The sequence below is a fragment of the Heterodontus francisci genome, chromosome 26 (assembly GCF_036365525.1).
Source record: "Heterodontus francisci isolate sHetFra1 chromosome 26, sHetFra1.hap1, whole genome shotgun sequence".
In the NCBI taxonomy this organism is placed as follows: Eukaryota; Metazoa; Chordata; class Chondrichthyes; order Heterodontiformes; family Heterodontidae; genus Heterodontus; species Heterodontus francisci.
Window position 1 is genome coordinate 38,996,751 of NC_090396.1, and position 24,049 is coordinate 39,020,799.

General features: G+C 44.0%; 1 long non-coding RNA gene across 1 annotated transcript in view; it reads left to right on the forward strand.

Moving 5' to 3' along the window:
* The first annotated feature begins 222 nt into the window (after positions 1–222).
* LOC137384275 (uncharacterized) overlaps positions 223–24,049 on the forward strand; it is a 117,154-nt gene continuing 93,327 nt past the window's right edge. The window contains exons 1-2 of the long non-coding RNA XR_010977556.1: positions 223–432; positions 13,741–13,872. This is a non-coding gene — a long non-coding RNA (uncharacterized lncRNA). The remainder of the gene's footprint in view (positions 433–13,740; positions 13,873–24,049) is intronic.

The following is a 24,049-nucleotide window of genomic DNA, read 5'->3' on the forward strand; positions in this document are numbered from 1 at the left end:
TTCATTTTCTGTAATGTATCATGTAATTTGAATTGATACCAATATCTGTAGGCAGTTATTTCGAGAAATTACATAGCCAACCTTTTAGTCTGTGGCAATTGGGGTGATGTGGGGGCTGTGATGGTAGGGGTGGGGGAGGGGTGCTGTGGGTTCAATTTCCTGAATGAACCAAGTTGATAGAAACAGGAATAGTGAGAATTGATGTCAAAAAACAGGAAGCCATGTAAAACCAGATGAGTCTTTGCAACTGTTCTGAAACTGCTGCTAACCATTTGAAAACTGCAAAAAAACACTTTTACCGCATGAAATATGCTGAGGTTATTAGCTGATGGTACAGAGCTTATTGGACTGCTTGTGTCGATAGACAACTGGGGACTATTTTCTATTGAAGGTAAAGGACTTTCATGGATACTGCACACTGTTTGCACAAAGGTAACTCATACTTATTATTTGCTTAATATCTTGACTTTTCAATTGTTTGATTGTAACTAAATTTGATTAGATATCTTGGTCTATGTGATACTCATCTGGCATGTGATCTTTCGAGGGATAGAAGCAGCAAGTTTTGAAATTACTGTTTGCGATATTGTCTCGAATTGCTATTGGTTGGTGGGAGAGAAGAAGCGGTTATTGAATTCTCCAGTTGTTCAGATTGCTACTGATGTTAAACTAAAAGAGGGAAGTTTTAGTTAGCTGATACTAATATTCCATCTTTAAACTTTATTGAAATTTAACACAAGCAACAAAAAAGTTCAGAACGGAATTATTCACCTATACATGTAATATTTCTGATCACGCGAAGAAATTATAGATCGTGGATGAGCTGTCTCTGGCACTCATGTGGTACCCTCTACCAAGTCATTTTCAGCACTCCACCAAATAATCATCTTCGACCGAGGTTGGAGGAATGCACTGTCTTTCTCCAGTTCCATTTCTGCACAGGTCACAACATATATTTAAATATGTTACCCAGTTACCGATATGGTCAATTATGTACTCTATTTTTATTTCAGAATAAAATCCAGCAACTGACTCGAAACAATATCGAAAATGAAGCCAACTCTTGACCACCATACATCTTGGCATGTCACTTCTCTGTAAACAACTCCTCTAGCCACCAAGGCTCCTGCTATTGACTTAGCTTAAGGCATGATATATCCAGTAAGGATTTGTTTTTAAACAAAATCTCAAGTCCTTCCAGTGACTTAAAAAAAAACAAAGACCAGCATCGATGGAATCTCTTCAGTCTTTCAAATAAATCTATTTCCACAATTGTTTAAACAGGGGTCCTCAAAAATATTTAAAAATGGAAGCACTTTCATAACACCTCCATCCTTGGAGAAATGAAACACCATTTTGAAATGTGTTTCATTACAAAGAGTAGGGAAAAAAACAGATGAAAAAAATTAAAACACATTCATTCTCATTCACTCTTTACCTGTAACTAATACAGTTATAATAAAAACAAGAAACGCTGGAAATACGCAACAGGTCTGGCAGCATCTGTGGACAGAGAAGCAGAGTTAACGTTTCAGGTCAGTGATCCCTCTTCAGAACTGGCAGATATCAGAAATGTAAAAGATTTTAAGCAAGAAAAACAGGGGTGGGGCAAAAGATAACAAAAGAGAAAGTGTTGATAGGACAAGGTCACAGAATAGCTGACCAGAAGGTCATGGGGCAAAGGCAAACAATATGTTAATAGTGTGCTGAAAGACAAAACATTAGTATAGATAGGTGTTAATGGACTGAAAACTGAACAGCCACAAGCACAAACATGAAATAAAACACAGTGGGTAGGCACTTTAGAAACAAACTAAAATAAAATAAACAAGAAACATAACTAAAAATATAAGTAAAATGGGGGGGCCTGACATGCACTGAAATGATTGAACTCAATGTTGAGTCCAGCAGGCTGCAGCGTGCCTAATCGGTAAATGAGATGCTGTTCCTCGAGCTGGCTTTGATGTTCACTGGAACACTGCAGCAATCCCAGGACAGAGATGTGAGCATGAGAGCAGGGGGGAGTGTTTAAATGGCCAGCAACCGGAAGCTCGGACTGACATGTTCCACAAAGTGGTCACCCAGTCTGCGTTTGGTCTCCCCAATGTAGAGGAGACCACACTGTGAGCAGCGAATACTGTATACTACATTGAAAGAAGTACAAGTAAGTCGCTGCTTCACCTGAAAGGAGTGTTTGGGGCCTTGGATGGTGAGGAGAGGGAAGGTAAATTGGCAGGTATTACACTTGCTGCAATTGCAGGGGAAGGTGCCGTGGGAAAGGGACGAGGTGGTGAGGGTAATGGAGGAGCGGACCAGGGTGTTGCGGAGGGAATGATCCCTTGCGGAATGCTGATAGGGGAGGGGAGGGGAAGATGCTTTTGGTAGTGCCATCACGCTGGAGGTGGCGGAAATGGTGGAGGATGATCCATTGGATATGGAGACTGATGGGGTGGAAAGTGAGTACAAGGGGAACCCTGTCGCGGTTCTGGGAGGGAGGGGAAGGGTTGAGGGTAGAGGTGCGGGAAATGGGCCGGACATGGTAGAGAGCCCTGTCAACCACAGTTGGGGGGGAATCCTCGGTTGAGGAAAAAGGAAGACATATCAGAAGCGCTGTCAAGGAAGGTAGCATCATCAGAGCAGATGCGTCGGAGATTGAGAAACTGGTGGAAATTAGAAGCAAAGTTGATAAAGTTTTCCAGTTCGGGGCGGGAGCAGGAAACGGCACTGATACAGTTATCAATGTACCGGAAAAAGAGTGGGGGCAGAAGGCCTGAGTAGGACTGGACCAAGGAATGTTTGACATATCACACAAAAAGACAGGTGTAACTAGGAACCATGCGGTACCAATAGCAACACCTTTTACTTGAAGGAAGTGAGTGGAGTTGAAGGAGAAGTTGTTCAATGTGAGAACAGGTTCAGCCAGGCGGACGAGGGTGGTGGTGGTTGGGGACTGGTTGGGCCTCTGTTCAAGGAAGAAGCGGAGAGCCCTCAAACCGTCTTGGTGGGGGATGGAGGTGAGAGAGATTGGATGTCCATTGCAAAGAGGAGGCGGTTGGGGTCAGGAAGCTGGAAATTGTCAAAATGACGTACGGCATCAGAAGAGTCACAGATATAGGTGGGAAGAGACTGGACCAGCAGAGAAAAAATAGACTCAAGATAAGAAGGAATAAGTTCAGTGGGGCAGGAACAGGCTGAAACAATGGGTCTGCCGGAACAGTCCTGTTTGTGGACTTTGGGAAGGAGGTAGAAGCAGGCTGTCCGGGGTTGCAGAACTATGAGGTTGGAAGCTGTATAGGGAAGATCTCCAGAGGAGATGAGGTCAGTGACAGTCCTGTGGACAGTCGCTTGATGTTCGGTGGTGGGGTCATGGTCCAGGGGGAAGTAGGAAGTAGGAAGAAACTCTATCAACTTTCCTTCTATTTCCACCCTTCTCTCACCTTTACATGGTCCATCTCTGACACTTTACTCCCCGTCCTCAACTTCTCTGTCTCCATCTCTGGAGATAGGCCGTCTACTAATATTCATTATAAGCCCACCAACTCCCACAGCTACCTCGACTACACTTCTTCACACCCTGCCTCCTGTAAGGACTCCATTCCATTCTCCCAGTTTCTCCATCTCCAAAGCATCTGCTCTGATGATGCTACCTTCCTTGACAGCGCTTCTGATATGTCTTCCTTTTTCCTCAACCGAGGATTCCCCCCAACTGTGGTTGACAGGGCCCTCAACCATCTCCAGCCCATTTCCCGCACCTCTACCCTCAACCCTTCCCCTCCCTCCCAGAACCGCGACAGGGTTCCCCTTGTCCTCACTTTCCACGCCATCAGCCTCCATATCCAATGGATCATCCTCCACCATTTCCGCCACCTCCAGCATGATGCCACTACAAAAGGCATCTTCCCCTCCCCTCCCCTAACAGCATTCCAAAGGGATCATTCCCTCCGCAACACCCTGGTCCACTCCTCCTTTATCCCCACCACCTCGTCCCCTTCCCATGGCACCTTCCCCTGCAATCGCAGGAGGTGTATTAACTGCCCATTTACCTCCTCTCTCCTCACCATCCAAGGCCCCAAACGCTCCTTTCAGGTGAAGCAGTGATTAACTTGTACTTCTTTCAATGTAGTATACTGTATTCGCTGCTCACAATGTGGTCTCCTCTACATTGGGGAGAACAAACGCAGACTGGGTGATCACTTTGCGGAACACGTCCACTCAGTCCAAAAGCATGACCCAGAGCTTCCAGTTGCTGGCCATTTAAACACTCCCCCCTGCTCTCATGCTCACATCTCTGTCCTGGGATTGCTGCAGCGTTCCAGTGAACATCAACGCAAGCTCGAGGAACAGCATCTCATTTACCGATTAGGCACGCTACAGCCTGCTGGACTCAACATTGAGTTCAATAATTTTAGAGCATGACGGCCCCCCATTTCACTTATATTTTTAGTTATTTTTCTTGTTTATTTTATTTTAGTTTGTTCAATTTGTTTTTACTATGCTTACCCACTGTTTTATTTCATGTTTGTGCTTGTGGCTGTTCAGTTTTCAGTCCAATAACATCCTCTCTGTACTAATGCTTTGTCTTTCAGCACACCATTAACATATCATTTGCCTTTGCCCCATGACCTTCTGGTCAGCTATTCTGTGACCTTGTCCTATCAACACCTTCTCTTTTGTTATCTGTTGCCCCATCCCTGTTTTTCTTGCTTAAAATCTTTTACATTTCTTATATCTGCGAGTTCTGAAGAGGGGTCACTGACCTGAAACGTTAACTCTGCTTCTCTCTCCACAGATGCTGCCAGACCTGTTGAGTATTTCCAGCATTTCTTGTTTTTATTTCAGATTTCCAGCATCTGCAGTATTTTGCTTTTATACTAATACAGTTATGTCCTGTACCATCTTTATACTCAGATAACTCAAAGCAAAGTTAAATTCTAGACAAAGCATAAGCAATTACATTATTTTTCCCTGCAATATGGATAATCTTTAAGTGATAGTGCTGCAATAATAAACTCCTTCGAAATAGTCTGGCATTCTGGTTTTTGAATTTTCCACAAAGGCTAGGGGGTTATGATCAGTATATACCCGTGTCTTTCTGTATTCGTGGCAAACATATACTTTGGAATGTTTAAGATCTAGTAGTAAGATCATGGTTTCTTTTTCCACTGTAGAGTATCACTTTTGATGTTGATTTAGCATTTTGAAAAAGTATCCCACTGGCCTTTCTATGCCTGATTCATCTTATTGCAACAGGACTGCACTGACCCCCAGGTTACTAGCATCAGTTGCGACCTTGAAGGGCTTAGTGAAATTTGGGGCAGCCAATACTGGTTTATTGATCAAAATGGCTTTCAGCCTCTCAAAAGATCCTTGGCATTCTCCTGACCACACTATCTTGGCTTTCTTTTTTTGTAGCAAATCTGTCAGTGGAGCAGCTATAGTGCTAAAATTTGGAACAAACTTGAGGTAGAAACCACACATCCCCAAAAACCTCATGATTTCTTGTTTAGTCTTAAGGGTAGGAACTCGATCAATGCTTGTACTTTTGCTGTTCTTGGCAACACTTGCCCTTGCCCTACTATATGCCCTAGGTAGGTTACCCGTGCTTTTGCAAATTCATTTTTGGCAAGGTTTATGACCAAATCAGCCAACTGTAATTTTCTAAATAGAGCTTCTAGTTGTTCCAAGTGGTCCTTCCAAGTATCACTGTATACCAGCACATCATCAAGGTAAACCACACAGTTAGGAACACTGGCTACCACTTGGTTCACTAGTCTCCGAAAAGTGGCTGGGGCATTTTTTTACCCATATGGCATCACTCAGCATTGGAAAAGACCATCTGACAAAGGCCAACATTTCTTTCGCTCAGGGTGTTAAAGGAATCAGCCAGTATCCCTTTAACTGATCAATTTCTATAAGAAAGGTGGCACTGCCAACTCTGTCAGTACAGTCTTCCAAGTGAGGAATTGGGTAGGAGTCTGCCTTTGTTACTGCATTAACCTCTCTGTAGTGGATGCAAAAATTGGTTGAACCATCAGGTTTAGGCAGCTAGGGGAACTCCAGCTGCTTTGACTCATTTTAATTAGGTGGTTTTCCAACATGGATTTCTGCTTTCACCTGGGCCTGTTTTTCTGGACTTAAGCGATAAGGATTCTGTTTTATAGGAGAGGATACTGTTACATCTACATCACGTATGCCTAAGGTTGTACATCTTGGTTTGTCCCTACAGAACCCTTTAAATGCTGTGACTTACCTTGTTAGGTCTTCTCATTGTTCTGCATCTAAATGTGAAAGCAGACTGTCCAATCTCCCTAACAATTCAGTATTAGCTAACCGGATAGTAGGAGGTTCCATTTGAGTATTGTCTAGGCCTCCTTCTGCCTCATCCTCACTATCCCTTTCATTCTTCACTGTCCCTACTACCCGACATACCTGTTCTTGCTTATCCTCCTCTTGGCAGTGAATTTGTTTCAACATATTGATGTGACACAGCCGATTCTTTTTCCAGCAATCTGGTGTGTCAATCAAATAATTTATCAATCCTTTAGATTACTCCATATGGTCCACTGAACCATGCTTTCAGTGGTTCACCCTGTAAAGGCAGTAATACTAATACCTCATCTCCTGGTTGAAATGTTCGGGTCTTGGCATGCTTGTCTGCCCATTTCTTCATGGTTGTTTGGGAAGCTTTAAGATGTTCCTGAGCCACTTTGCAGATTCTCGTGAGCCACTCCCAGAATACGGATACATAATCTAACACGGAAGATTCATCCCTCTGTTCAAAAAACTTTTCTTTGAATAGTTTTCGAGGACCTCTTACCTCATGTCCATAAACTAATTCAAAAGGACTCATTAGGTGAAACCCTGTTGGCAAACAAAAGAAATTGCAACTCTTTGTCCCAATCATGGGATATTCATAACAGTGTGCCCTGATCATCATTTTGAAGGTCTGATGGTACCGTTCTAAAGCCCCTTATGTCTTTGGGTGGTACTCTGAGAACTTTAACTGTGTTATACCCAGATTACTCATAACTTCCTGAAAAAGTTTAGACATAAATTGGAACCTATATCTGACTGGATCTCAATAGGTAATCCATATCGAGTGAAGAACTACCACTACAGTAGTAGAAATTGTTCTCAAGGGAATGGCTTCCAGGAACTGAGTAGCCATATCCATAATAATGAGTAGAAATTGGTGTCCTGCTTTTGTTTTCGGTAAAGGTCCCACTCAGTCTACCAAAACCTACTAAATGGTTCCCAAAAACTGGTATGGCAATTAGAGGTGCCGGTTTTATGGAAGGCTGCGGTTTTCCCATGATCTGGCACGTAAGGCACATTTTACAAAACTACACAACGTCCTTGGAAAGATCTGGCCAGTAAAAATGTCAACTTATACATGATTGGATCTTCCACATTACCACATGTTCCGCCATCGGAATTTCATGGGCGATCCTTAGTATTTCCTGACGATACTTGGGCGGTACCACTATCTGGTGAACTACCGTCCATTCTTCGTACGCAGGTCTGTGAGCAGGTCTCCACTTCCTCATCAGAAACGCATTTTTAATATAGTTGCCTTCTGGAACTCCCTTTGCTTCAGCTTCAGTTAGAGCCGATTGTGCCACTTTACTTAACTTTGGACTGGCTTGCTGAGCCTTGATCAGAGAAGACTTACTGAACGTTTCCTTCGCATTATCCAAATCCCCAAAGTAGGTTTCAGATGTTCGGCTATCTGTCTGTGGTACCAATTTGACCTCCAACAATGGAACTTGTTTAGCCATTGCCCAGGTCACTACACATGAAGGATAAATTCCTGGAACTTTTTCCTGCAACTGCTCTTTGACTTCACTTGGTCTTTCCATGACTACTAGAGAAGCTACTACCTTCGCTCCAGCCAAATCATTCCCCAGGAGTCGGTCAACTTCTTCTATAGGCAAACTATGGACAACTCCTGTGGTTACCGTTCCAGATATTAGGTCACACTCCAGGTGCACCCGATACAAAGGTACAGGTATATACTCCCTGCCGTTACCATTCACTTACACCTTGGCATTCAATGCGTTGTTTGGAAAAGTTATGCCTTTCGCCAGCAAAAGAGTTTGGGTGGCTCCTGTATCCCCATGTATAATTATAGGTTTATGTGCCTCACTTGAGGGATAGGAGTTACTTTTCATTTTGACAAGAATTCCCTATAACTCTCAGGTACTATGTTCACGTCCCCCGCATTCACAGTGATTTTTGTACTTAGCCTTACAGCTGCAGTCAGAGCTACAACCTGACACTCACAGCTACCTCGACTACACTTCTTCACACCCTGCCTCCTGTAAGGACTCCATTCCATTCTCCCAGTTCCTCTGTCTCTTATGCATCTGCTCTGATGATGCAACCTTCCATGACAGCGCTTCTGATCTGTCTTTCTTTTTCCTCAACCTAGGATTCCACCCCCCCACAACTGTGTTGACAGGACCCTCAACCGTGTCCAGCCCATTTCCCGCATCTCGACCCTCACCCCTTCCCCTCCCTTCCAGAACTGTGACAAGATTCCCCTTGTCCTCACTTTCCACCCCACCAGCCTCCACATCCAAAGGATCATCCTCCGCCATTTCCGCCACCTCCAGCGTGATGCCACTGCAAAAGGCATCTTCCCCTCCCCTCCCCTCCCCGTCAGCATTCCAAAGGGATCGTTCCCTTTGCAACACCCTGGTCCACACTTCCATTACCCCCAATAACTGATCCCCTTCCCACGGTACCTTCCCTTGCAATCGCAGGAGGTGTATTACCTGCCCATTTACCTCCTCTCTCCTCACCATCCAAGGCCCCAAACGCTCCTTTCAGGCGAAGCAGCAATTTACTTGTACTTCTTTCAATTTAGTACACTGTATTTGCTGCTCACAATGTGGTCTCCTCTGCATAGGGGAGACCAAATGCAGACTGGGTGACCACTTTGCGGAACACCTCCGCTCGGTCTGAAAGCATGACCCGAGCTTCCGGTTACTGGCCATTTCAACACTACCCCCTGCTCTCATGCCCACAGCTCTGTCCTGGGATTGCTGCAGTGTTCCAGTGAACATCAATGCAAGCTCAAGGAACAGCATCTCATTTACCGATTAGGCACACTACAACCTGCCAGACTGAACATTGAGTTCAATAATTTCAGAGCAAGATGGCCCCCCTTTTTTTTTTCATTATTTTTTCTTTTTTATGTGTTTATTTTATTTTTGTTTGTTTCTACAGTGCCTATCACTGTTTTTTTCATGTTTGTGCTTGGGGCCAGGCTGTTCAGTATTCTGTCCATTAACACCCTCTCTGTACTAACGCTTTGTCTTTCAGCACACAATTAACATATTGTTTGCCTTTGTTCCATGACCTTCTGGTCAGTTATTCTCTGTGACCTTGTCCTATCAACACCTGCTCCTTTGTTATCTCTTGCCCCACCCTGCTTTACTTGCTTAAAACCTATTACATTTCTGGCTCTGCCAGTTCTGATGAAGGGTCACTGACCTGAAACGTTAACTCTGCTTCTCTCTCCACAGATGCTGCCAGACCTGCTGAGTATTTCCAGCATTTCTTGTTTTTATTTCAGATTTCCAGCATTTGCAGTATTTTGCTTTTACTACAGCCTGATCTGTTGTACTGTCAGTCAGGGCCCCTTTCTCTGCATTGGCCTTGTGTACCCCAATTGGTCCCATTGGTTTACCCTGCAACTTACAACACTTCCCACCTTGTGGCAATGGAAACAGGCTTCCACCCTCAGCATCTTCCTTTCTGGCTTGAGGAGGTGATCCCGGGGCTAACCCTTCTTGTTCCCGGCTACTTCCTGTCACCCTCCCACCTTCTATCCTTCTTGGGTTTGTGAGGGTGATGGAAAACGAGTTTGGGCTTGTGGACAAGCTCATAACCATCAGCGATCTCAGCTGTCTGTTTGGCTGTTGAAACCTTCTGGTTCTCTATGTGGGTTCTTACTAACGGAGGGAGTGAATTTTTAAATTCTTCCAGGAGAATTATTACCCTAAGGGTCTCATACGTGGCCTCTACCTTTAGTGCCCGCATCCAACAATCGAAGTTAATTTGCTTTACGCTCTCAAATTCTACATAAGTCTGCTCAGACTGTTTCTGGATGTTCCAAAATTTAGTCACAGAGTCATACAGCATAGAAAGAGGCCCTTCGGCCCATTGTGTCTGTGCCGGCCATCAAGCACCTACCTATTCTAATCCCATTTTCCAGCACTTGGCCCATAGCCTCGTATGCTATGACGTTTCAAGTGCTCATCTAAATACTTCTTAAATGTTGTGAGGGTTCCTGCCTCTACCACCTCTTCAGGCAGTGCATTCCAGATTCCAACCACCCTCTGGGTGAAATTCTTTTCTCAAATCCCCTCCAAATCTCCTGCCCCTTACCTTAAATCTATATCCTCTGGTTATTGACCTCTCCGCTATGGGAAAAAGTTTCTTCCTATCTACCCGATCAATGCCCCTCATAATTTTGTTTACCGCAATCATGTCCCCCCTCAGCCTTCTCTGCTCTAAGGAAAACAACCCTAGCCTTTTCAGTCTCTCTTCATAGCTGAAATGCTCCAGCCCAGGAAACATCCTGGTGAATCTCCTCTGCGCCCTCTCCAGTGCCATCACATCCTTTCTGCCTTAAGTTTCAGGGACCGACTCATAAGCAGCAAGAATAGCCTTTTTTTTCATCTCATAATCTGCAGTAGCCTCCACAGAAAGCATGGCATAAACTTCATGAGCTCTGCCTATCGACCTGCTGTGCATGAGCACTGCCCAGTTTTCCTTCAGCCACTTCATCTGTCTAGCTATCTTTTCAAAAAATGAAAAATGCCTCTACATCCCTTTCCTCAAACTTCGGGAGGGCTTGAACAAATTTAAACAGCTCTCCACTCGGTCCTGGGTTGAAGTCAGGTCTTTCCTCACCAGAATTTTCTTTGGGATCAAGGCCACCCTTTTTTTTAGCTCTAGTTTTTAAAATTGGAATGTCCTCTCTGGCTACTCTTCTTTTTATCTTTCTTTTCCTCTCTTTAGCCACTCTGCTTGCTCCCTTTGAAATTCTAGCTCAGGTTTTCTCAGTTCTTTTTCAAGTTCAAGTTTTTAAATTTCTTTTTCTCTTTCAAGTTCAAGCTGCTTCATCTGCAACTGAATTCTAGCTAACTCAACTGAAGTATCATCTGGATTGCCTTTTCCTCCTTCCAATTTCGAATGCTGTGCTATTACTTCAATTATGTCTGCTTTCTTAGCCCCTGGTTTTAACTCTAACTCCAACTTTTCTGCCAATTCTTTTAACCTTGACTTGGTTAGGTTAATCAAATCACTCAAGGATAAGTCCTCCCTCTCCAGAAAGGTCGTAGCAACTGACAAAGGAGTGTAAACTTTACTCTAATGCACATGAAACCTGGTGTTTTCCTTTTCCCCTTTTCATATATTATTACTCCACTTACAATTGCACGTCGTGGCTTTGGGTTATCCTGCACAGAGCCCCGAATTGTATGTTACGACCGAGGCTGGAGGAATGTACTGTCTTTCTTCAGTTCTACTTCTCCATGGTTCACAATATATATTTAAATGCGTTACCCAGTTAACGATATGGCCAGTTTTATACTCTAATTTTATTTCAGAATATAATCCAGCAACCGACTCGAAATAGTATCCCAAACGAAACCAACTCTTGACCACCATAAATATTGATATGTCACTTCTCTGTAAACAACTTCCCTAGTCACAAAGGCTCCTGTTGTATACTTAGCTTAAGGTATGTGACATCCAGTAAGGGTTTGTTTTTAAACAAAATCTCAAGTCCTTCCACTGACCTTATAAAAAAAACTAAGTCCAGCATCTGTGGAATCTCTTTTCAGTCTTTCAAATGAATCAATTCCCATAATTTTTAAACACGAGTCCTCAAAAATATATTAAAAAAAGGAAGCACTTTCATAACAGTAGTTCCTTGACATGGCATTTGTATTTTTCCCTCTGTTAAGAAGGCAAAACTTTATTACAAACACCTTTGAGTATTAAGGGCTTCAAATGGCTGAGATTGGCAAAGATCCCAAGTTTTCATTTCATTTAAGCTGTGTTCATCCCACTGTAGGATGTAGCCCTCCTCATACCTTTTCCATTCATCTCTATCCCTTGCTGTTCTTGCCCATGTGGTTCCTAGGTATGATATTACGTCATCTCCCCATCTTCTTCTCAGTCTCCCCTTCTCCTTTTTCCTGTTCTTGGCTGTCACTCCATTACCTTTTTGTCCACCTGCTATAATTTCTTCAAGCAATATGCCCAGCCCTTCTCTATTTGGCTTCTTTTATCTTCTGAATACAGTTTTCATTCTATATATTTTGTAGTTATCCATGATCCTGTCTCATATGTCATGGCTGGTAGCACATAATGATCATACACCCTCCTCCTTAATGACAGTGGTATTTTCTTATCACACAGACTATTGTATCTTCTGAAACAACTCCACCCTGCCCTAATCCTACTCAGTACATCTTCATTTTTACAATCCTCCATCTTAAATATTTGGCCCAGTTATTCATATTCAGTCATTTTTTCAATTATTTGGCATTCAATTTGTATGGTATCTTCTGTCTTAAAGTTTGTCATATATTTTGTTTTTCCTTTGTGCATGTTCAGTCCAATATTTTTACCCTGTTTATTTAAGTTATTTAGTTACACGTCCAAGTCTTTAACAGTAATTAATGCAACGTCATCTGCAAAGCATAAGTCTGTTAGTTTTTGCTCCATCAATATTTAATCCTCCTCCTCTAAAGGTATCTTCTTGAATATGTCTTCCATTACTGTGGTAAATGTTTTTGGTGAGATTGTATCCCCTTGCCTCACTCCTCTTTTGATATTCATCAACTGTGTTATGTCTTTGTCGATGTGTATTCTGGCTGTTGCATCTGTGTAAATGTCCTCTATGATTCAAAATAGGATAAAGAAAACATTAGACGAACACCAACTAAGAGAACAGGCATGGTGTAGGGAAGTATACTCTAAAACAGACCACCTACATACAATGATCTAACTCACTGAGAAGGCAAATGAATATCAGTTGAACCTGTGTGTTGGATTTATTGACTAAAAGAAGACATTCAATTCAGAGGAACACAGCTTTATTTACAGCTTTAAGGAAAACAGGAATAAATGAAGGATCCCAAATTAGACCCTTCTTAAATGGATGTAATTGCTGCAGTCTCTCAGCTGAACATTCAGCATGGTTGTCAATGAATCACTTTGACTTAAACAATGCATCTGTACTATAAGGAATAGAATCGTCTGATCCCCAGATTATTGAAAGGTAATTAAAATACATGTTTCAATGATGACTTAGTACTGAGCCATACAGACCAGATGTTATTGGGCTGTGTTGAGCTAGCTGGTTTCAGCTGAGATGGTGTGGAGGTTTTAGAATTAGCACCTAGTCCCACTGGGCTAAGAAGAAGTAAGAAAAATTAGCCATAATTGCTTTCCAGCAATCTTACTGGAAAGTACATATTATGCAGATGTCAGGATAGCACAGGATTAGCCTTAATTGTGACAACCCTAAAAGTGAATACACTGCCAATATTCACTTTCTAGATGCACTCATGAAGAATGGTCACTTTGGTGAGGTACCAATGGGGTGCTGGAGCTGTAGTCTAGCTTGAGAGACCCCGTCAGATAAACAAAGAAACGTGAGTAAAAATGGAAACTAAAGAAAAATGAAATGATCAACTTGTGTTTGATTCACTACAGTTGGAGTCCTTTAATAAGAACATCTCTGGACAAGCAAAACAATCTCTGTATCCTGACAGATATTATAAATAGCTATGTGCTTACCCTGCTTGACCTCAGGAGCTAATAACAGTCTGTTGTTTTGAACAAAATGTGAGTATGGTATAAATTTACATTGATTTTCCTAACATATGATTGCCTTCCAATTTATAACTTTGCTTTAACTGCCATTTATAATTTTTACGAAATGTAACTAGAAATGAATCTGTTGTTTGCATTGTACGATCAGCCTTTGCCAGAGTGAAGCAGAGATGATTAAAATCAACAAAGGAAAATCCTAAATTCTAACATCAAGGCATCAATACAGATTTACTGTTGTTTGTTGGATGAAAAGCACTTAGTAAGGACAAATATAGGATACATAAGTTGAGAGAAAAGCAAATTTAAAAATTCAGTTAATAACTCATTCTGTGGGCGGGAGGGACAAAAATAAAGCCAGAATTCTGCACTAACAATTCTTTTTGTCAAAAATAAAATGATGTTAGGCTCAGGAGCAGTTGCCAGAGAGGTGTACAACTGATCCAATTGGCTCAAAAGTTATAAAAAACAACCCCCAATCATCTAATTTATGTAAAGTGAGTCACCAATTGTATAAGGTCACAGTGACTCCATAAGATACATGTGAAAACAACAGTGCTTCTATTTAAATTAGTCTTGGCAGAGGGATGCCTTTTTAAAACTCAGTTACAAGAAATTATGTTTGGCATCTTTTAGTATTTCTGATTTTGAATATTCTTGCATTCTCACATTTGGTGATGGTGTCTTCACTTAGGAACTAGCCGGTAGGAGCTGAGAGGTTGATACTATGAGGAACCAAATCGATAAAGAGTAAGAAATGAGTGGTGATACAGTCCAACGCAGTTCATTAAAATTGCTAGTTTTACAAAGAGAACTAACACAGACTGACTTTAACATATTTAAATCTACCAATGCATTACAGATTTGCACAGGTGCTGTCTAAGAAATGTGTAGTCGCATGATCCACGACAATTTCAATTAATATAGTGAGAGGCCAAATCTCTGAGCAAACATGAAAAATCTGATGCTGTTAAAAGGAAATTTAATGATTGATTTATTTTACCAGGGTTGTGTGGAGGGTGGGGGAGGGGCAATCTTATGAGCATTTAGTATGAAAAAATTATCAAATGAGCCTCAAACTCTTTGCTGGAATCAGTTGTTGTTTTTTATATAGTTTTTACACAATACATTTAACTTACCAATGGAAGCCCAAACTGAAAGTCTGTTTGCTGGGTGACAATCAGAGTAGGTGGCATCATTTTATTCAATTAGATGAACAAAATAATGCAACTACTCTGATCATAGATATAGTCAAATCCAATTATAACAAGGATAAATGTTTCAGGAGTTTGATCCTGAAATACCTGGAGAGATTGCCTAAAAGCAAAATACTGCCGATGCTGGAAATCTGAAATAAAAACAGAAAGTGCTGGAAATACTCAGCAGGTCTGGCAGCAGCTGTGGAAAGAGAAGCAGAGTTAACGTTTCAGGTCTGTGACCTGCTGAGTACATCCAGCACTTTCTGTTTTTATTAATAAGATTGCCTATTGTCTATTGCTTTGTAGAATTACTGTATCTTAAAAATAATGAGATCTGAATCAGGAATATAACAAATATTAATTACATTTTTCATTGAATTACTGTGATAATATTTTTGTTTAAAAGTTAACATTCAAGACAAATATTGAACATTTGTCTGTAGAAACTGTTTAGCACAAGTGCACCACCTAGTGGATCACCACAAGAACCATATTTGTTAGAATGCATTGGATAAAATGCTGCCAAAGTACACCGAGAAATTATTAATAGTTGTTACCGAGATTCTAAAGGTTGCACTTTTATTTAACCCGGTTTTGAGTATTGTGAAATCTTGTTATCCTAACAATAAAATGTACTTATGACTTGGTAGATGTGGATAGGATGTTTCCCCTGGCTGGTGAGTCTAGAACCAGGGGATATAATCACACAATAAGGGGTAGACAATTTAAGATTGAGATGAGGGGGAATGTCTTTACTCAGATGGTAGCGAATCTTTGGAATTCTCTACCCCAGAGGGCTGTGAAAGCTCAATCGTTGAGCATGTTTCTGGATACTAATGGCATCAAGGGATATAGGGATAGTGGGGGAAAATGGTGTCGAGGTAGATGATCAGCCATGATCTGTTTGAATGATGGAGCAGGCTTGATGGGCCGAATGGCCTTCTCCTGCTCCTATTTACTATGCTCCCGTATCTAAATTTGAACAGTGACTTTTATACCAAGACTACACAAGTGTCTCCAACTGGATGTTAATGTACAGTGTGCTCACATCATTGACTAGCAGAAAGTCATAATGTAAATATAGAAATGATTCTTTCTTGTATCCAGAATTGGCATAGAATCTTTGTGGTCATTAAAGTCGATTGGGGAGGAAAGGAAAATCATGATTTAAGAATCTCTCCATATACAGAATTCTTGGTGAGAAGGAAAATCAGGGAAAACAGACTATCATCTCATTCAAGACAGAAAAGCTTTTCAGAATGGTGCAAAACACGATGTTTCCCTCCTGACTGAGAAAGACAGATTTTCCAGTTGTTTTGGTACTAGCCAGAAGATCCATGAACTGTATTCCTTGGCTATTGAACACTCACATCTAGTTGGTCCTCAGGCATGGAGAGGCGCTTAAGACTAACTCCCAAACTAAATGTCATCTCAGGTTTGTTCAGCTCAAGGGATTATCATCACCTCACCATTTTATCATGCAGATGGAAGATGTCTGAGCATGCCTGCTTTCTGCTACAATATTGACAACTAAGAACTTCTTTTGGGCCTCCTTATCTCGAGAGACAATGGATACGCGCCTGGAGGTGGTCAGTGGTTTGTGAAGCAGCGCCTGGAGTGGCTATAAAGGCCAATTCTGGAGTGACAGGCTCTTCCACAGGTGCTGCAGAGAAATTTGTTTGTCGGGGCTGTTGCACAGTTGGCTCTCCCCTTGCGCCTCTGTCTTTTTTCCTGCCAACTACTAAGTCTCTTCGACTCGCCACAATTTAGCCCTGTCTTTATGGCTGCCCGCCAGCTCTGGCGAATGCTGGCAACTGACTCCCACGACTTGTGATCAATGTCACACGATTTCATGTCGCGTTTGCAGACGTCTTTATAGCGGAGACATGGACGGCCGGTGGGTCTGATACCAGTGGCGAGCTCGCTGTACAATGTGTCTTTGGGGATCCTGCCATCTTCCATGCGGCTCATATGGCCAAGCCATCTCAAGCGCCGCTGACTCAGTAGTGTGTATAAGCTGGGGGTGTTGGCCGCTTCAAGGACTTCTGTGTTGGAGATATAGTCCTGCCACCTGATGCCAAGTATTCTCCGAAGGCAGCGAAGATGGAATGAATTGAGACGTTGCTCTTGGCTGACATACGTTGTCCAGGCCTCGCTGCCGTAGAGCAAGGTACTGAGGACACAGGCCTGATACACTCGGACTTTTGTGTTCCGTGTCAGTGCGCCATTTTCCCACACTCTCTTGGCCAGTCTGGACATAGCAGTGGAAGCCTTTCCCATGCGCTTGTTGATTTCTGCATCTGGAGACAGGTTACTGGTGATAGTTGAGCCTAGGTAGGTGAACTCTTGAACCACTTCCAGAGCGTGGTCGCCAATATTGATGGATGGAGCATTTCTGACATCCTGCCCCATGATGTTCGTTTTCTTGAGGCTGATGGTTAGGCCAAATTCATTGCAGGCAGACGCAAACCTGTCGATGAGACTCTGCAGGCACTCTTCAGTGTGAGATGTTAAAGCAGCATCGTCAGCAAAGAGGAGTTCTCTGATGAGGACTTTCCGTACTTTGGACTTCGCTCTTAGACGGGCAAGGTTGAACAACCTGCCCCCTGATCTTGTGTGGAGGAAAATTCCTTCTTCAGAGGATTTGAACGCATGTGAAAGCAGCAGGGAGAAGAAAATCCCAAAAAGTGTGGGTGCGAGAACACAGCCCTGTTTCACACCACTCAGGACAGGAAAGGGCTCTGATGAGGAGCCGCCATGTTGAATTGTGCCTTTCATATTGTCATGGAATGAGGTGATGATACTTAGTAGCTTTGGTGGACATCCGATCTTTTCTAGTAGTCTGAAGAGACCACGTCTGCTGACGAGGTCAAAGGCTTTGGTGAGATCAATGAAAGCAATGTAGAGGGGCATCTGTTGTTCACGGCATTTCTCCTGTATCTGACGAAGGGAGAACAGCATGTCAATGGCCGATCTCTCTGCATGAAAGCCACACTGTGCCTCAGGGTAGACGCGCTCGGCCAGCTTCTGGAGCCTGTTCAGAGCGACTCGAGCAAAGACTTTCCCCACTATGCTGAGCAGGGAGATTCCACGGTATGTTGTTGCAGTCACCGCGGTCACCTTTGTTTTTATAGAGGGTGATGATGTTGGCATCGCGCATGTCCTGGGGTACTGCTCCCTCGTCCCAGCACAGGCATAGCAGTTCATGTAGTGCTGAGAGTATAGCAGGCTTGGCACTCTTGATTATTTCAGGGGTAATGCTGTCCTTCCCAGGGGCTTTTCCGCTGGCTAGAGAATCAATGGCATCACTGAGTTCCGATTTGGTTGGCTGTATGTCCAGCTCATCCATGACTGGTAGAGGCTGGGCTGCATTGAGGGCAGTCTCAGTGACAGCATTCTCCCTGGAGTACAGTTCTAGGTAGTGCTCAACTCAGCGGTCCATCTGTTTGCGTTGGTCAGTGATTATGTCCCCCGATTTAGATTTGAGGGGGGCGATCTTCTTGATGGTTGGCCCAAGAGCTCTCTTCATGCCATCATACATTCCTCTGATGTTTCCGGTGTCTGAGGCCAGCTGAATATGACTGCATAGGTGTTGCCAGTAGTCGTTTGCGCAACGCCTAGCTGTTCTTTGTGCAGTACTTCTGGCTGCTTTAAGTGCTGCGGATGTTAAATCGCTGGGGGCTTTCTTGTAGTTCAACAGTGCAATGCGCTTAGCGGCTATGACAGGTTCCAGCTCTTCATTATGAGATTGAAACCAGTCTGCATTTCTCTTCGCACTTTTGCCGTAGGTGGTCAAAGCTGACTCATAGATGGCGTCTCTGATGTGGGCCCACTTGGTCTCAGCATCCCCTGTGGGAGTGTTTTGAAGGGCTGTTACAAGTGAATTTAGAAATTTTTGTAACAGCTGTGGGTGAGAAATTCTGCTCGTGTTGATGCGCGGGTGGCCCTTCTGCTTGGAATGATGCAACTTCTTTGGTCTGAGTCTAACCTTGCTGCACACCAGGGAGTGGTCGGTGTCGCAGTCCGCACTGTGGAAGCTGCGTGTGATTTGAACACTGTTTAAGGCGGCTCGCCTTGTGACAATGAGGTCTAGCTGGTGCCAATGACGTGATCTTGGGTGCCTCCATGAAACCTGGTGACAGGGTTTAGTGTGAAAGAACGAGTTGGTGATGCAGAGGTTATGATAGGTACACAACTCAAGCAGTCTCTGCCCGTTCTCATTCATCCTTCCAACGCCATCGCGCCCAAGGCAGGAGGGCCATGAGTCATGGTCGGCCCCAACCCTGGCATTAAAGTCCCCCAGCAGGAATAGGTGTTCGGTGTTGGGGATGCTGCTAATGATGTTATGGAGTTGTTCATAGAACTGGTCTTTAGCTTCAGGTGGGGAGCAGAGTGTTGGAGCATAGATGCTGAGTAGGTGTACTGGACCAGAGGTGGTGAGCAGTCGGATGGACAGTATGCGTTCCGAGCCATTTGAGGGAGGCTCTATCATGCTGAGCAAGGAGTTTCTGATGGCGAAGCCCACTCCATGCTGTCTTGGTTCTTCAGGATCCCTGCCCTGCCAGAAGAAGGTGTCGTCTTGCTCTGCGAGAGAGCCACTCGCGGGGAGGCGAGTCTCCTGAAGTGCTGCAATGTCCACATTGAATCTACTGAGCTCGTTGTTAATGATGGCGGTCTTCCGAGAATCGTTGATTTGTGTAAGGTCTTCCGACAGGCCAGGACACATAGTTCTGACGTTCCAGCTTGCAAAGCGAAGGGCTGGTACCTTCTTTCCTTTTTTCATGTTGTTTGGTGCGGTGTATCAGTCCACCTTTCGGGCAATGACCCTGAGCTCCAAGCATCCATTGAAGCAGGCAGACTGTGGCGGGACAGAACCTTATTGACGGGGGCAATGTGAGGTGCAATGACCTCTCCCACCGACAAAGGCAACCCGTGGCGCCCAGTTTCTACGCCAATTTATCTGGACTTATAACCTGTAACTGCTGCCTTCCGTGTTGTTTTAGTCGCTGTGAGGCAACTATGGAGTGACCTCTCCATGGCGCATGCCTGGGCAAATTTATGGAGGTTGAGAGTTGCCCAGTCGTCAAAACCCCCCTCTCGGCCTTTCTGGTGGGGTCCAAAGGAGTGCAGGACACGACGTTTGGCACCAGTATGGCTGCAGGAACTGCCGGAAACATGCCAAAGGTGACACATGACCGCCTACGGGGTTCCGCTCCGGATTTTCTGTTAGGGTTTACTCCCTTAGCCTTGGTCTCTCCCGAGACGCCCACAAGGCAGTGGGGTTGTTGGGGCACCTACACAGGTGTAGGATGGTGCCGGTGGGAGGAGGGGATGCAAGGGGGAGGGGTAGAAGGAGGGGGTGGGGGGGGGTGCAGGGGAAGGGGGTGCGGGGTGAAGATGGTGCGAGGGGGGGGCGGGCTGGGACGGGGTTGTGAGGGGGTGAGCTGAGAGGGTGGAGCAGGGAAGGGGACGGGGTGGGGGGGGGGTGGTGGAAGGGGGGTAAAGGGGTGGGAGGGGGGGGGGGGAAGCTGGTGCAGGTAATAAGCCATTTCCTCAGTGCCCACCATCGACGTCCGGAAAGCTCATCCACGTCCTTCGGGAGGTGAAGCATCATTTGGCAGACTTAGAGGTGATTACATTTGCTAAGGGTTTTTTTTTGCAGTGGTTTAAATAAAGGCATGCAGCATTGCCGACAGTGCGCTGCAGATGCTCTCCGAGCCATCTCCCGCGGGCGCTTTGAAGTTGCGGCCGGGGGGGCCGTTCGTGGATTTTTTGGGTGTTCGGGGCACCTTTTCTCAGGACTTCTCTCGGGTCCCGCTGCTCCTTCTTCACCTCAATGGACTTACTGCTTTACTAAGAACTTACTGCATAAACAATGTGTTAAATGGGAGTTAAACCATCTGAAATAAAAACAAAAAGTGCTGGAAAAGACTCAGCAGGTCTGGCAGCATCTATGGAGAGAGAAGCAAAGTTAATGTTTCAGGTCAGTGATCTTTCATCACGTTCTGATGAAAGGTCATTGACCTGAAACGTTAACTTTGCTTCTCTCTCCACAGATGCTGCCAGACCTGTTGAGTATTCCCCAGCATTTTTTGTTTTTATTTCAGATTTCCAGCATCTGCAGTATTTTGCTTTTATTTCTTTTAGTTAAATTATCCATCTTTCTTGGTATATTGTTAGGAACATACAACTACATTATATATATTTTCTTGACGTTCAGATGGGTTACTATGTGCGAAAAAATACCTACAAAAATATTGGTCAACTAGCTAAGCACCACTTAAGAGGTATGCATAGTGCAATATGGAGCAATCCGCGTACAGAGGGCCGAATTTTATTAGTGGGCCGCGCTGTGAAGTCGGCAGCCTTCCAACATGGAAGTGCCGCCACTGAGCCCCCGCGATATTACGCGCGGGGGCTCATTTAAATGGAAGGGGCATAGCGGCCGCCCCCGAAGACATAGAGGGAATGTCTGCCGCATCCCCAGCGACAACGTCTGGCACCACCGCGCAGGCGCCGGCACCATTTTTAAAGGGCTTCAAACTCTTCAGGATATATTAACATATTCAAAGGTTCCGGTGTGATTAAAATAATTAATAAACGTTTAATTCAACATTGAATCCCCTCTTCCCCCCCCCCCCCCACTGAGTCCTCAACACATAAAGTGACCTATCCCCCAAAAATACACTTTTCAAAATTCCCAACTTCCCCCCCGCCCACCCGAACTTCAATATCTTTGACCCTCAACCCCCTTCCTACCATCCCCACAACCAATAGGAGTAGTTTTCCCTGCTCCCCACCCCCCTCCCCAACAGTGTCCCGCCTTGGAACTCCAACAGAGTTCCGGAGGCGCGCGTGTTGCGGCCCGTTGGCTGTAAAATCAGCGTGGGATGGCCGCCATCAACAGTTAATTTAATTTGCATTTTAATTATCCTCATTTTAATATTTTAATGAAGGCCCCGCCCCCACGCAATGGGATGGGGCCGCACCAAGGCCTCGCCGCCGCCGCCGCTAACATCCAGCAGGGCCTTCTTGGCGTCGTGGGTGGTGGCGGGCCACTCCAGCAAGCATTCTACAGGCCTCCCCGCCACGACCCACGGTGCAAGGGGCTGATAGAATTCAGCCCAGAATGTGTGAAAGTTGGGCGGGGGGGGGGGGGTGGGTGGGGGTGGTATGAATACTAATCCCAGATTTATAGATTGAAGATCTACATCTTGTATTAGATGATATGAGGGTAGGAAAATGTATTCTATAGTGCAGAGGCAACTCACCAATAAGCAGAGGGCAGAGCCAGCATGAGAACTTATTGCCCTGTCCGAGAACACAGGTCAATTACCTGGAAAAGCTGGAGGCCTATCTGAAGATGCCTAACTGCATGGAAAATTGCAAGATTAATGATTAGGATGGCTGTGAATAAACATAGCCTGCCAAAATTGTAATAAACATTTATACTAAACAAATTTATTGCAGGTGTTGATTTAAGTATACATAGCCTGGATTGATCCATTAAACTGCTGGAATTACAGCAAAATGGGAAGCAATGAAGAGTGTTGACAACAAGTACAGTAGGCCAAAAATGGATAGAGGAGTGAATCCACATATAGCTGATCATTCCAAAGCCCCAGTCAACTCTCAAGTATTCTGTAGTTGAAGCACTTTACATCCAGATAAATGAACAGCCACAGCTGCTGCCTGAAACAACACATAGTATGTTATATCCACTCATTCAATTGTATATTGGTCTTCCTGAAGAAATTAATTTGCTTTTAACAGAACACCAAGGCCAAATGGGCAGCAGTATGCAACAATACAAACCACTTACTTTTTTCTGAGGTCATCATGGAGGTCATAGGGTGGTTGGGGGGCATGCAAGCTGAAGGATAGGAGCAAGCTCCTAGTTTGTACAATTATTTCAGCAGGTGTAAAGTAACCACTGCGGTGCCCCAATAAATATGCCTGTGTTGTCGACACACCAACATATCTGAATATGTAGCGGGACTCAAAGACAAATAAGTTGGTTCCTCTCAGTAATAAGCCTAAGCACAGAACATAAATTCATCGTAACATAAAGCAAACATTATTTCAGGCAAATAGCCACCAGAGGTTGGACTGAGACTGAAATGGAAGCATAGGATAAGTTATATCTCATGGGGGTAAAATGAGCAGAGGTGGGGCTGATGACAAGCAAGCTGTTACTGAAGCATAGCATGGGCACTGTCCCTCAAGTCCCATTGTGATTCTGACCCGCACAAGATCAGCTATAAAACAGAAGATACTTCTTGAGCACAAACAGTGCCCTAATTACTTGTCTCCTTGTGGAATATACTAAAAACTGGGTTCACTACAGTTGCAAGCCAGTTAGGTACAAAGTCATATGCTAAAGGATCTTTGCTCTACTATTGAGTAGTATACAGCATCAATGGCATCCTCTGGCGACCTCAAGCATATGTGCAGCAAGCATAATTGGAGTATTTATGCAATCAAATTGTTCACACTCGTATGTTTCATGAAAATAAAGTCCAAATAAATGTAAAGTACCACAACAATTGAGTTAGGCCACTTAGTCCATCAAGCCTACTCCACAGCCTCAGAGGAAAACTGTGCTCAATTGGAGCCTCTCAACCTTGCACTGCTTCAACCTGGCAGTCTCTGGAAACTGTGCATTGACTTGTAGAATCCTTTGGTCTTGTTTGAACACCCTTATTTATCTCATTTGTTGTGGGTCCTTGTTGGGTACAAATTGGCCACCGTTTGCCGATATAACAAAATGATTACACATCAAAAATTCAGTTGCATTTCTGTGTTCCACACAAATAAGGCACTTGGAGAATTTGTTCAAAAATGCAATGGAGTAGTTTTACTTTTATGAACTGACAAAGTTAAAGGTGATGAACGTTAATATAATATACTTAAAATGAAGGAGCATACATATATTTCAATAGAATCATTGATTTAATGAGCCAGATTTTGCTGCTAAAATAATGGCGTCTGAA